Source organism: Rhincodon typus, unplaced genomic scaffold, assembly GCF_021869965.1.
Source record: "Rhincodon typus isolate 14 unplaced genomic scaffold, sRhiTyp1.1 hic_rhity00003429, whole genome shotgun sequence".
In the NCBI taxonomy this organism is placed as follows: domain Eukaryota; kingdom Metazoa; phylum Chordata; class Chondrichthyes; order Orectolobiformes; family Rhincodontidae; genus Rhincodon; species Rhincodon typus.
This window is the reverse complement of record NW_025969067.1, coordinates 1-14,784: the sequence shown is the minus strand read 5'-3', so window position 1 is coordinate 14,784 and position 14,784 is coordinate 1. Positions and strand designations below refer to the sequence as shown.

Sequence of the window (14,784 nt, the reverse complement as noted above, 5' to 3'; positions counted from 1 at the left end):
TTTAGCACGGCCAATCCACCTTGCCTGCACATCTTTGGATTGTGGGAGGAAACCGGAACACCCGCAGGAAACCCACGCAGACACGGGGAGAATGTGCAAACTCCACACAGACAGTTGCCCGAGGGTGGAATCCAACCCGGGTCTCTGGTGCTGTGAGCCAGCAGGGTTAACCACTGAGCTACCATGCCACCCTTAATGTGGTTGATTCTTAACTGCCCTCTGGGCAGTTAGGGATGGGCAATAAATGCTGTCTGGTCAGCGACGCCCCCATCCCATGAATGAATTAAAAAAACCTAATATCACTTTCTATGGCTCATTGCCACAGTTTGTTTTATAATACTCACTCACTGTGAAGTGGCTTGGATGTTTGATTATGTGAAAGGTGCCAGGTAAAAGATTGTTGCTAACAAGGTGTAGAGCTGGATGAACACAGCAGGCCAAGCAGCATCAGAGGAGCAGGAATGCTGACGTTTCGGGCCTAGACCCTTCTTCAGAAATGGGGGAGGGGAAGGGGGTTCTGAAATAAATAGAGAGAGAGGGGGAGGCGGATAGAAGATGGATAGAGGAGAAGATAGGCGGAGAGGAAACAGACAGGTCAAAGAGGCGGGGATGGAGCCAGTAAAGGTGAGTGTAGCTGGAGAATTAGGGAGGAGATAGGTCAGTCCAGGGAGGACGGACAGGTCAAGGGGGCGGGATGAGGTTAGTAGGTAGGAGATGGGGGTGGGGCTTGAGGTGGGAGGAGGGGATAGGTTGGAGGAAGGACAGGTTAGGGAGGCGGGGATGAGCTGGGCTGGTTTTGGGGTGCGGTAGGGGGAGGGGAGATTTTGAAGCTTGTGAAGTCCACATTGGAACCTATCTTCTCCTCTATCCATCTTCTATCCACCTCCCCCTCGCTCCCTATTTATTTCAGAACATCCTTCCCCCTCCCCCTCCCCCATTTCTGAAGAAGGGTCTAGGCCCGAAACGTCAGCCTTCCTGCTCCTCTGATGCTGCTTGGCCTGCTGTGTTCATCCAGCTCTACACCTTGTTATCTCAGATTCTCCAGCATCTGCAGTTCCTACTATCTCTGAAGAGATTATTGCTGCTGTCTTTGTATATAGTTTTGTGAAGAGGGCAGACAGAAACAATCGTGGATATTTCTGCTTAGATTGACTTAAAAGTGGAATTTATCTCTTTCAAGATTAACTAGGAATTAATCATTAAAAGGAGCTTTGACCTGTTGAAGAAAAGCAATTATCTAAAATCTGTCACTCCCAAAATAAGACCCTCATATTTTCACTAACTTTCACAGACTATTTTGTTGCTCAGATTTTTTTGCTGCCTTTTGTGATGGTGGAGAAGTTTCTGTGAAATCCCTCATGGGAATGAAAAAAAAATCTTCTGGAAGCAGTTAGTTTTAAACATATTGTTTATTTCATAATATTCTACATTCTACCACAGGGCCTTGAAATACTTTCACATCTAAAAATGTTAGTAACACCATTAGGAAATATCGGAATAAGTATCTGACTGTTGCCTTTTTCATGAAGTGAAACAATAGCTTTTAAAAAAGACGAGAAAGTGGGAACTGGGCACATAGTTGCTGGTTTTCTTTTTACTGTATGGCTGACAGATGTGAACTTTGAGCCAAATCTTGTGACTGCAAAGAGACAGAGATAAACAACAGGAATATAAATAGCGAGGAACAACTGGTAGCCCGATAGAAAAGACCAATCGGAGCAGAAATAAGAACTAAATAAGAAGACCAAAACAACACGTAAGGCATAATGTTGTACGTTTTAATGAAGTTAACGGATATGTTTGCATTAAACTGTTAAAATAAGTAAATAGCAATTAATAGTGCAAGGTAGAGTGGTACTTTTTCCTTATTTTGTCAGCGGCCTTTTTTTTAGAAAACGTGCCAAGTCTAATGAAGCAAACAATTAAAACTGATTGTTTTTTTAAATCAGCGATGTCTTTTGCTCAGTGAATGAGTGCGATTGAGTCACGCAGTTTATGATGAAAAGTCCGATCGTTGGAGTTACTCGTTCAGGTTTTGTGATTGAAATGTATTTGAAGCCACCGAATAATTATGTTAAGTACTGCCCAGTTATTATTGCGTTAATTTCAGAACCTGTTCGCGTCTTTTTTTATCCTTTAGGACCCTTTTCAAAAATCTTTGAAATTTTTGTAGATTTAGATTCCTTTTGAGTATTTCTAGGGGTTATTTTTAATCTGAAAACGTTAGAATCTGTGAAATCGATATGAAAGAGAAGCTGTTGCAGAATTGGCAAGCGTTGCTCGTGCTTTACAAGGCATCTACCAACACAAGAAATGGAGCAATCTTCACAAATCTGTCTTGTTCAGTGCCAACAGTTCGAATTTATAACTTAAATAAAACACAGCACGCTAAATGAATAGAGAATCGCCCTGTGCTGGTGTTCGCCATGTTGTACGGATTCCTATTTCAACTCTAGTATATGAAGATCTAAACCACACTTCTTGAAAATCCATCCACTGCCAGTTTCAAACTATAAATATAGCTAACTGAACTGGATGTTTCAACAACAGCAAACATCGCCTCCTACCATGCCTTGACCAATCAAAATAATTAGGACTGTCGAGAGGGCTTTCAACGAGGCGGGGGTGGGTTTGGGAGAGGGGAAATATTGACTGACGAGAGGATTTGGCAGCATTATAGGGCAGTGATTGGGACAGAGTATCCAAACATTTAAAAAAAGGCAATAAATAGGGTCAGGGGACAGGGTGAAATGGTAAAATGCCAAAATTAATGATCTTTACTTGTACGCAGTAGTATGCAGAACAAAATAAATGAATCAACTGCTCAAATACAGGTTAATGGCTATCATCATAAAAACCGAAAGAACTGCGGATGCTGTGAATCAGGAACAAAAACAGAAGTTGCTGGAAAAGATCAGCAGGTCTGGCAGCATCTGCGAAAGAAAAAACAGAGTTAATGTTTCATGTCTGGTGACCCTTCCTCAGAAGTCAATGTTGTTAATGGGTATCATGTTGTAGCCATTACAGAGACATGATTGCAAGGAGATCAAAACTGAGAATTAAATGTTCAGGGGTATGTGACTTTTTGAAAGGGCGGACAGAAAGACAGAGTAGCTGTTAGTGTGGGATGAAATAAGTACAAAAGCAAGAAATGATCTTGAATCAGAAGATGCAGGATCCAATGGGTGGAGATAAAAAAAGGGAAAAAAAAACACTTGCAGAAGTAGTCTATCAGCCCCCCTCCCCTTAAAACTATATGGAAGGACAGGGAATAAATCAAAAGATGAGAGCATGTAACAAAAGCAGCATGTTAATCATGTGTGACTTTTAACCTTCATGTAGATTGGGATAGATTGGCAGAGGAAGTCATGAGGAAGAATCGATTATGTTAGGGACAAAATTTTGTGGGTCCAAGTAGGGATCAGGCTATTTTGAACCTGGGAATGAGTAATAAGCAGATTTAATAAATTATTTCCGAGTAAAAGATCCCCTTGGAAACAGTCACTGTAAGATGGTAGAATTCAGGAGGGAGGAACCTGGGTCTGAAACTTCTGTGTAAACTTAAATGAGGGTAATCACAAAGGAATAATGGCAGAGTTGGCTGGAGTGGACTGGGAAAGGAGTTCAGCAGCAAAGATGATTGAGGAATAATGGCAGACTTTTAAGAAAATAGATCATGGCTCGCAGCAAAATCATATCCCAGTGAGGAAGAAGAATTCTAGGAAGGGGATAAGGCAACCAAAATCCAAATTTGGATTTTCAGAAGATGCTTAATAAGATACCACGCATTAGGCAACTTAATAAGATAAGAGCCGAATGTGTCAGAGGCAGTATATTAGCATGGATAGAGGGTGGGCTAACTCATAGAAAACAGAGCAAAAACAAAGTTGCTGGAAAAGCTCAGCAGGTCTGGCAGCATCTGTGAAAGAAAAAACAGAGTTAACGTTTCGGGTCCGGTGACCCTTCCTCAGAACTTCTCAGCCTTCACAGATGCTGCCAGACCTGCTGAGCTTTTCCAGCAACTTTGTTTTTGCTCATGATTTTCATTTTTTACATTAAAAAAACAGAGGGTTGGGATAATGGGGCTATTGTTGGGATGGAAACCTATAATTAGTGAACAGCCGCAGGGATCTGTGCTGAGGCCACAGTTATTTACAATTTATATTAAGGACTTGGATGAGAATGGTGAATTTCCTGTCACCAAGTTTGCAGATAACACAAAAATAGGTTGGGAAGCAAGTGGTAATAATGACACAAAAAGTCTGCAGAAGGATATAGACATGGTAAGTGAGCGGGCAAAAACTTGGCAGGTAAAATATATTATGGGAAAATGAGAGATTTATATATTTTGACAGGAAGAAAAGATTGCATACATCTACAGAACTGAGGGATTTGTAAATCCTCACCCACAAATCACAGGAAGCCAGCATCCAGGTACAGAGGGTCATGGGAAGAGCAAATGGAATGTTGGCCTTTATTTCAAAGGGAATGGAGTATAAAAACAGGGAAGTTTTGCTAAAATTGTTCAAGACACTAATCAGACCACAGCTGGAATATTGTGAATAGTTTTGGGCCCCTTAAATAAGGAGAGATATACTGACATTGGAGGCAGACCAGAGAAGGTTCACTTGGCTGATCCCCAGGATGGAGAACTATCTTGCGAGGAGAGATGGAGTAAGTTGAGCCTTTATGTATTGGGCTATAAAAGAATGAGAGATGATCTTATTCAAACATAGAAGATTCTTGGAGAACTTAACAAGATGGAAAGGTTGTTTCCTCTTGTGGGAGAGTCTAGAACCAGAGGGCACAATCTCAGAATAAGGATCACACCTTTTAAGACAGAGATGAGGAATTTCTTCTCTCAGAGGGTATAGAATTGGTGGAATTCTTTAACACAGAGTGTTGTCCAGGCTGGGTCGTGAAGTACATGCAACACTGAGATGAATTTTTAATAAGTAGGGAATCAAGGGTTCTGTGGAAAAGCAGGAAAATGTAATTGAGGATTGTGAGATCAGCCACAATCTCATTGAAGAAGAGTGCAGCAGATTTGATGTCTTGAGGCCTTTTCTTACTAAACATCTAGGATAGACTAAACAGACCAGGTGCAGAAATCAATCCAGAAAATGCTGGAAACAATCTGGCTGTGGGAGTGTCTGTGGAAAACAAAACAGAATTCTGACTTTTCTGTTCTGGTGAAAGTTCTTTGACCTGAAATGTTAGTTTTATTTTTCTGCCCATTAACACTGACAAATGGAGAAGTAGATGAATTTACACCGTTCTTTTCCCAAAAAGAGGGAAGCTTAATTGAATTGAGTATAAATTGGTGGAATTGGAAGATATGATCCCAAATTAACCAGCAAAGTTGGTACAATCCATGTAGTGCAAATGGGATTTGAGTCATCATTAAACGGTGAATTTAGAAATGAGGTAGCAATGCTCAATTGTCCTAAAGAAATCAAATATTCTCTAGGGAGATTTATGCTAACTCTATATTTGCAGCAATTTGCTTTAACACCAGGCTAAGTAAGATTTTGGTTTGCTTGAGTATCTGAATCATAGGGGTGGCATGGTGGCTCAGTGGTTAGCACTGCTGCCTCACAGCACCAGGGACCTGGGTTTGATTCCAGCCTCGGGTGACTTTCTGTGCAGAGTTTGCACATTCTCCTCATGTCTGCATGGGTTTCCTCTGGGTGCTCCAGTTCCCTCCTACAGTCCAAAGATGTGCAGGCTAGGTGAATTGGCCATGCTACATTGCCCGCAGTGTTCAGGGATGTGTAGATTGGGTGGGTTATAGGGGAATGGATCTGGGTGGGATGCTCTGAGAGTCAGTGTGGACTTGTTGGGCTGAAGGGCCTGTTTCCACACTGTAGGGATTCTAATGTGTTGAGAGTATTTTAATACTGTCCAAAATATTCTTCTATGAAAGTACAATGAATAAAATTATATTCCAATAAAATTGTGGTTTATTATAAAACAAAACTATCATTATGGTGAGATAACACTGTGTGGAGCTGGATGAACACAGCAGGCCAAGCAGCATCAGGGGAGCAGGAAGACTGACCTTTCAGGTTGGGACCCTTCTTCAGAATATTAACTAGTTGTGCTGATGGTACCTTTGATGTTTAGATGGTGCTTTCTCTAAGACATAGAGAAGGCTATGACAGCCTGCGATTCTCTTTTGAGAGCTGAAGGCTATTGGATCTGGCGGATGGTAGTTAGCTCTGGCCCCTTCCTTTATACTCTTGAAGACATATCAACATTTCTTACAATAGGATTGGTCAACATGTTGTTAAAGCCATCAGATTTAAATTTAATTGTTTATTAATGTCTAAGTGCCTGGTTCAAACTGATTGGCTAAATTGAATACTTGTTGTCTTGGTAAAACTGTTGCTTGGCCTGTCAACTGTATGGCCTTTTGATATAAATGTTTCAATTCGGGTGCTCTCTATGTACTTACAAACTTTCAAGCTGCTGCTCACAGACATCCATTTTAAATCTCTAAGCACAGAAAAAAGGATATTTTAAAGGGACCATGCAATGCTTCCTCCGCCTAGCATTTTACAAACACCAAATTCTAACTCGGAGATAGTAAGAACTGCCGATGCTGGAGTCAGAGATAACACAGCGTGGAGCTGGAGGAACACAGCAGGCCAGGCAGCATCAGAGGAGCAGGAAAGCTGACGTTTTGGGTCGGGGCCCTTCTTCAGAAATCATTATGGTGAACTGGATATTGATGGTGGTCTGAAATGAAAATCTGGAAGAATGGGTTATGTCCAAAATGTGTACTGTCCAGTTGCAAAAGTTGTTAAAATTTCATCAAATCAAGACTTTAATACTTTTCTTTCAGCCAAAGCCCTGAGCGTTAATGCGAAAAGGGCTGGGCGTTGCCCTGACTCTCTGCCTGCTCCTGGTGGGGTGGGTGGAGGGTCAGGAGCACTGCAACAAGCCACCAGCATGGACCATTGGAGGGAAAGAACCAATGACCGATTCTCTGGGCAAAGTGACAGTTGTGGCCCTGCTCCAGGCTAGCTGACATTTCTGTCTGACTCAGGCAGCTGGGTAAGAGCAATAAATTAAGTGCATTTGCTCCTTTTTATGTCAACAAGGTGGAATTGTTTTATATGTTTATGTGGAGGAATAATGCAGTATACACAAGGTCACATACTGGCTTGAACAGCAAAATCACAAATTGGCAAACTTTCAGCTGAACTGGAAATGACAGGATTTTTTCCAGCAGCAGACGTCTGGCAAGTAATGACTATCAGAGAGCTAGCTCAGCAGTATCTAACACACTTTTTATTCCCTAACCCTACAATTCTATAGCTCTTCTAAAGTCTTGGCACAGCACAATGGGCCACAATGTCTCCTTTGTGTGGATCATTCTGGAGTCCAAAACTTTTCATGCCCTTTCCAAGTTCTAATGAAATTAGAGTGTTACTGAAAGCCCCTGATGTCCAACAGGGAAAATAATGCTCTGTAGTAGCAAGAAGCAAGAATAATCTCATTTCAGTTTTCACTATTGGTCTGTTATTTATTTACACTTCCAGATCGTAGAAATTTACAAAGCCTAATTCTGCACCAGTTTTGTCAGTTCTGTTGCATATTATGAATGTAGCACGTTTCATAACTGCCTACAAACACATGAATCAGAAGCAACAGAGGTTGTTCAGCCCATCAAGCCGTTCTATAAGATCATGGCTTATCTTTATAGGAATCCCTACAATGTGGAAGCAGGCCATTCAGCCCCTAGAATCCACACTGACCCTCCAAACAGCATCCCACCCAGACCCACCACATCCCTGTAACCCTGCATTTCCCATGGCTAACCCACCTAACCTGTACATTATGGGGAAGTTAGCATGGCCAATCTACCTAACCCTACACATCTTTGGCCTGTGGGAGGAAACTGGAGCACCCTGAGGAAACCCATGCAGACATGGGGAGAACATGTAAACTCCACACAGTCGCCCAAGGCTGGAATCAAACCTGGGTCCCTGCCACTGTGAGGCAATATTGCTAACCGCTGAGCCACTGTACCACCCAATTCTAACAGCCCATCCACATGCCCACCTCTCCTGAAACCCTTTCACCTTTCTCTTGACAAAAATCTATCTACCTCTGACTTAGAAATATTTAAGGACTCTGCTTACATCACCTTTTCAGGAAGAGAGTTCCAAAGACTCATGATCCTCTGAGGGGGAGAAAGTCCCGATTCACCTCTGTTTTAAATGGGAATCCCTGATTTGTGACCCCCTAGTTCTAGATTCTCCCACAAGGGGAAGCATTCTCTCCACATCTAACCTTTCAAGAACCTTCAGGATTTTATGCTTCAAGCACATTTTCTAAATCTAAACTCCATTAGATACAAGATTAACCTGCCAAACCTTACCTCAGATGACAACCTGCTGATTCAGGTAAGGATAATAAATTAAATGCATTTGTTCCTGATTATATCAATAAGTTAGAATAATTTTACCAATTTTTGTGATTCCAGTTTGGTAAATGTCTCCAAAGTGCCACGAATGCATTCATATCTTTCCTTTTAATAAAGTGATCAATATTGTGCATAGTACTCCAGATGTGGTCTCACCAGCGTGCTTTATAACTGAAGTACAATTCACTTAATTTTGCATTAGATTCTCCTTGCAATAAATATTAACATTCTATTAGCTTTCCTAATTACTCACTGCACCCTTTTTCTTTTATTCATAGAGTCATAGTCATACAGCATGGAAACAGGCCCTTCTGTCCAACCAGTCCACGCCGATCATGTTCCCAAATGAAACTAATCCCACTTGCCTGTGTTTGACCCATATCCCTCCAAACCTTTCCTATTCATGTCTTTTAAATGTTGTAACTGTACCCGCCTCCACCACTTCCTCTGGCAGTTCATTCCACACACAAACCACTGTCTGTGTGAAAAAGCTTGCCTCTCATGAACTTTGTAAATCTTTCTCCTCTCACCTTAAAAATATGTCCTCTCATTTTGAACTCACCCACCCTGGGGAAAAGACCCTTGCTATTCACCTTATCTGTGCCCTCCATGATTTTATAAATCTCTCTAAGGTCACTGCTCAACCTCCAACACTCCAGCCTATCTTTTTAACTCAAACTCTCCATTCCTGGCAATATCCTAATAAATCTCTTCTGAACCCTCTCCAATTTAATAATATCCTTCGTATAGCAGGGTGACCAGAACTGTACACAGCACTCCAGGGGAGGCCTCACCAACATCCTGTACAACCTCAACATGTTGTCCCAACTCCTATATTCAACGGTCTGAGCAATGAAGGCAAGTGTGCTAAATGCCTTCTTAACCACCCTGTCTACATGTGATACAAATTTCAAAGAACCCCTGGACCTCTCTGTTGTACAAAACTATGCAGGGCCCTACCATTAACTGTATAAGCCCTGCCCTTGTTTGTCTTACCAAAATGCAACTGGGGCATTCAGTTCCTTCTGTAACTCAGTGCTTCGCAATATCTCATCATTTAGATATTATCCTTTCTTTTATTCTTTCTGCCGTAATGGATAATTTCACATTTTTCCTGCACTATACTCCATTTTTCCACTTCTTTGTCCATTCATTTAACCTTTTTTTTTTGGGTCCTCTTCACAACTTATTTTTCTGCCTAACTTTGTGCCATCAGCAAATTTGACAAACATACCTGAGACCAAAAATTAGGCCATCTGGCCTATCAAGTCTGCTCCACCACTTGATCATGGCTGATATGTTTCTCAACCCCATTATGCTGACTTCTGCCCATAACCCTTGAACCCCTCACTAATCAAGAACCTATCTATCTCTGTCTTAAATACACTCAACGACTTGGCCACCTCAACCTTCTGTGGTAACAAGTTCCACAAATTAACAACCCTCTAGCTGAAGAAATTCCTTCTCATCTCAGTTCCACAGGATCGTTCCCTTCACTCTGAGGCTATGCTTTCAGGTTCTAGTCTCTCCTATTAGAGGAAGCATCTTCTCCAAGTCCACTCTATCCAGGGATCTCAGTATTATGGAAACTTCAATCTGATTTCCTCCACATCCTTCTATGCTCTGAGTACAGACCCAGAGTCCTCAGCCTCTCCTGACATGACAAGCCCTTCATCCTTGGAATCATTCTTATAAACGTCCTCTGGACCCACACCAAGGCCAGCACATCCTTTCTTAGATACCGGGCCCAAAATTGCTAAGTCCTTTTAAATAAATTGTAAGCAGTTAAGGCCCTAGCACCAACAGTTGTGGTACACCACTCATTATATCTTGCCAATCTGCTTTGCTTCCTGTTAGTCGGCCAAACCAAAATTCATGCCAACATGTTACACATTACACCATAAACTTTTATTTTCTACAAAAACCCTTGTTATGGCACATTATTGAATAACTTCTGAAAATCAAAGTACAGTATACCCTCCAGTTCCCCTTTAACGACAGCATTTGTTACCTCCTCAAAGACCTCCAATAGATTGGTCAAATAAGATGACCCTTTCACCAAACCATGTTGACTGCCTGATTATTTTGAGCTTATCCGAATGCTGGGTGTAACTTTTTTAACCATAGCTTCTCTATGATAGATGGCAGGTTATCCTGCCTGGCATTTCCTCCTTTCTGTTCCCTTCCCTTTTTGTATAAGAGCTACATTTGCTTTCTTCTATCCCCACATCAGGGAATTTTGGAAAACTTAAAGGTAATGCATCATCAATCTCACTAGCCACTTCTTTTAAGGCACTGAGATGAAGTCCATCCATTCTTGTCAATCCACAGCTCCAACAATTTTACTCAGAACCACTTCTCTGATAATTGTGATTTTCTTGAGTTCCTCCCTTCCTTCCATTTCCCAATGTATCGTTGCTTCTGGGATGTTATTTGTACTCTGTGTGGTGAAGACTGATGCAAAATACCTGTTCAACTCATCTGCCATTCCTTATTTTCTGTTAGTAATGCTTTACTCTCACTTCCACTTTCTGTAGGACCAACACTCATTTTGTTAACTATTTTCTTCTTTAAATATTTATAGAAACTCCTACTATCAGCTCTTAGATTCCTCTTGTACTCTAACTTCTTTCTCTTTCTATTCATTTTTTTGTGATTCTTTGTTTTTTACTTTCTGTCCAATCTTCTTAAGTGCCACCTGTCTTTGCACAATGACTTGCTTTTTCTTTAAGTTTGATGCTATCTTCAATATTTCCATTTAACCACAGACAGTGGGTTAATGGAATGAAATCTATTGGAAATTTTCTTACTCATTGAAATGTATTTATTCTGTATATTCTGAAATATCCACTTAAATGCCTGACACTGCAACTCTATTTACCTTTCTGTTAACCCAACTTGCCAATTTACTTTTGTCAGCCATGCTTTCATGCTTCATAATTGGCCTTATTTAAATTTTAAAAAGTTAAGCATGGCCCCAGTCTTCCCTCCCTCAAAGTGAATGTAAAATGCAATCACATTATGATTACTCCTACCTAGACTTCAGTATTATTCATTAATCCTATCTTGTTGCACAATACCAGTGTAGCCTGCAGTACAAGATTCAAAATGTCACCCTTGTCTCATCCCAGCTATTAATTTGAACCATTTCATTAGTTTACTATCCACTCTAACAGTGGTCAATTACTTATTTTAGATATTTTCAAACTGTCTGACAAATTTTGAGGAATACCATACATCCATAAGCCTTGTCATGTCAATTCTTGCCGTACTGTGTTAAAGATCTGTTAAAAATCCACAATTATTGCTACATGTCATTTCAGGAGTCATTCCAGCTCTGTGGCAGTGCTCACCACCACTAATCGAGCACCATCAGCTTAATTAAGATATGAATGTTTGTAAATAGTGTCACGAGACTGACACAGGGTCAGAACCCAAGAATTCTCCATTTGCTGGGCTCCTGACCCTGACCTGAAAATCTCAACCACTAAGTTCCACATTTTAAAAATTATCTCTCCTCATACTCATCGATATAAACTCATTCCAATTCACAGCCCCCTGGCAATTCATTTATTGTGCCGAATGAGGAATAGTTTCTGGTGAGTTGTGCACTGATGAATCAGTCTGCACATAGCACGCCAGCATCAGTATTTCACTGTCTCCAAATTTCCCCTTTAATAACCTTTTTGTATAATGTACTCCCCCTTGGCATAAAAGACAGGTTTTAGGGACTGGTTCTTGGAATTGGAACTTAATTCAATTAGTTATTAATTCATCCTGAGATAATCCTCTGCAAATATCCAGGGTCACATTTCAATCTGGTTTGAACTCCTCTTCCATCCACCACCCCTCACTTTCAAAAAAACTATAAATTGTAAAACTTATGACACAAATATAAGAATTAGAAGCAAAGTAGGCTGTTTGGCCCATTGGGCCTGCTGTACCATTCAAAAGGATCATGGCTAATCTGTTTGTGTTTTGATTTCCACTGTGCCATCTACCCCCTATAACCTGTGACTCCTTTGCCTAACAAGAATCCATCAACTTCGACCTTAAATAAAAAACCTTCACTAACACTGTGTCCACTGATTTTTGAGATAAAATTCCCAAATCACACAACCCCCTAAGAGAAACAAGAATTTGCTCATCCCTGACCTGAAACAGTGACCCTTAATTTTAAAACAATATTGCTCACACACAATCACTGCTCACTCTTCAAAACTCCAGTGGAAACAAGCCCAGCCTGTTCATCCTTTCCTTGTAAATCAACTTACTCATTCCACATTATACTCCATCTGCAGATTTATGCCCACTGTCCGAACTTATATATATCTATTGGCATCCTCTGTAGTTAAAAACAAAAGACGCTGGAGAAGGTCTGGCAACATTTGTGGACAGAGAAAAACAGCTAACGTTTTGAGTCTAAAGACTCTTCTTCAGCATCTTCCTATGTCCTTTTCACAACATATGTTCCTACCTATCTTTGTCATTTACAGATTTATGCCTTCGCTCCCTTCATTTAAATCTTTGATAATAATTGTAAAAGGCTACTGTACTTGTCAGAACTGTCAATCAGAAGGCCCATTTATGCATACGCTGTTTTCTGCCAGCTAATCCTCTAACCATGCTATCATATTATTCCACCACCAATAAAAGCACAATGATCTTTTATTTTCAGCATGTCCTTGTCTGTGGCACGTTGTCAAATGCCTTCTGGAAATCAAAGTACAGGTTCCCTTTTATCCACAGCTCACAGTAATCCTTCAGACGATTCCAATAAACTAGTTAAATATGATTTACGTTTCATGAAATGAAACCATTCTGACTCTTTCTGATTACCTTGAATTTTTCTAAGTGTTCAGCTCTAAGCTCCTTAATGATTGATCAATTCATTCTCCCCACGACAGATGTCAGGCTGATTACCTGTAGTTTATCTTTTTCTGTTTCCCTCCCTTCTTAAACGAAAGGTTTTATTTGGTACTTGCCAGACTGATGGAATCTGGAGTCTATCAAATTTTTGAAAGTTAACACCAACTTATCTAATTCATATCAATAAGTACTGCTTTGCCAATGCTGCCCAAGATTATTGCTTTTTAACGCTGCAGACAGGATTGTAAATTTAGCAACTTTCCAGTTTTGGAAGCACGTAACAAAACTTCTTTTCTTTCAGAAAGATGAGTAACACTTGAACAAAGTTATCATTCCTATTATTTCATTCCTCTAATTACTTTGTTAGTTTGTAATTAATATTAGCAGTATTAATTAATAATAACTTAATGAAATATCCCAACTCATATATACCTTAGCTAAGGCTCATTTAACATTCTATCTTCAGTTTGTGGTTTATAAATTAATTTATCATTTCAGTTTGACAGTCCTGCAACAAAAACTACACGAAAATGGATTTGTGAATGTCTCCTTCATTGTGGTAAATCACCAAGGGAAATCCTCACGTGAAAAGTACCAACATCTAAACTCAAAGGTGGAAAATCAAATTCCCGTGTATCAGCAGGATGTTAATCAACCTGATGTTTGGACGCTGCTCCGAGGAATTAAGGATGACTTCCTGATCTATGATAGGTGTGTTACACTAATGGTTAATTTTGAGATTAGTCAACAGCTTTCAGAATGTACATTCTACATGTTTCTCACTGCAAATTGCATTGACACTTCACTATACTCCAACTTTGTCACTTATTTATAACATAAGTGCATCTTAAAAGAATAAATTGTGTTTTTAAACATTTCTAAAAGGAGAGAAGAAGTTGAAGCTTTCAGTGTTGCATTTATCAGAACTATGACACAAGAAACAGACTTGAACAAAATCCCACATCTTGTACAGCATGAGAATGGAGTGCTGATTGGTTGGGCCATCATTGGCATGGAGATGCAGCAAGATCAGTTACTTGTAAATCTTAACAACAACATAAATGATGCCATACAAAGCCTACATGTTGACAGTAATAACATGTCTATGTGCTCTCTTGACATTACTAACTTATTTACCAACACAAAGAAGCTGTTGACATTCGCATTATGTCACTCCATCATGGCCATCTCTGTGGGAATCTCAGTTCAGCAAACTCATAAACTTAATAACTTATGCAGTTGAGTTCAGTTTCAATGACACCATGTACATTGCCACACAATCTCCTTTAGATCCAATACTGCTAAGATTTTTGTTGGTTACCAGGAGAAGCACACTTTCAGTGGAAAGACAATGAACCTCCTACCTATTGCATCTAATGTGTTTCTGATATTTGAATCTGCAACTGCATCAAAGAATTTGTTTACAGCTGACTAAACTCCATCCATTGGAATGGAATAATTTAATGTTAGCTTGTGTCTTA

At 40.2% G+C, this 14,784-nt stretch overlaps 1 long non-coding RNA gene across 1 annotated transcript; it reads left to right on the top strand.

Annotated features, from left to right (window-relative positions):
• Positions 1-1,621: 1,621 nt before the first annotated feature.
• LOC125481754 lies at positions 1,622-14,044 on the top strand. The gene is made up of 3 exons (XR_007261453.1): positions 1,622-1,756; positions 6,848-7,059; positions 13,802-14,044. It is a non-coding gene; the product is annotated as an uncharacterized LOC125481754 (long non-coding RNA).
• Positions 14,045-14,784: the final 740 nt, after the last annotated feature.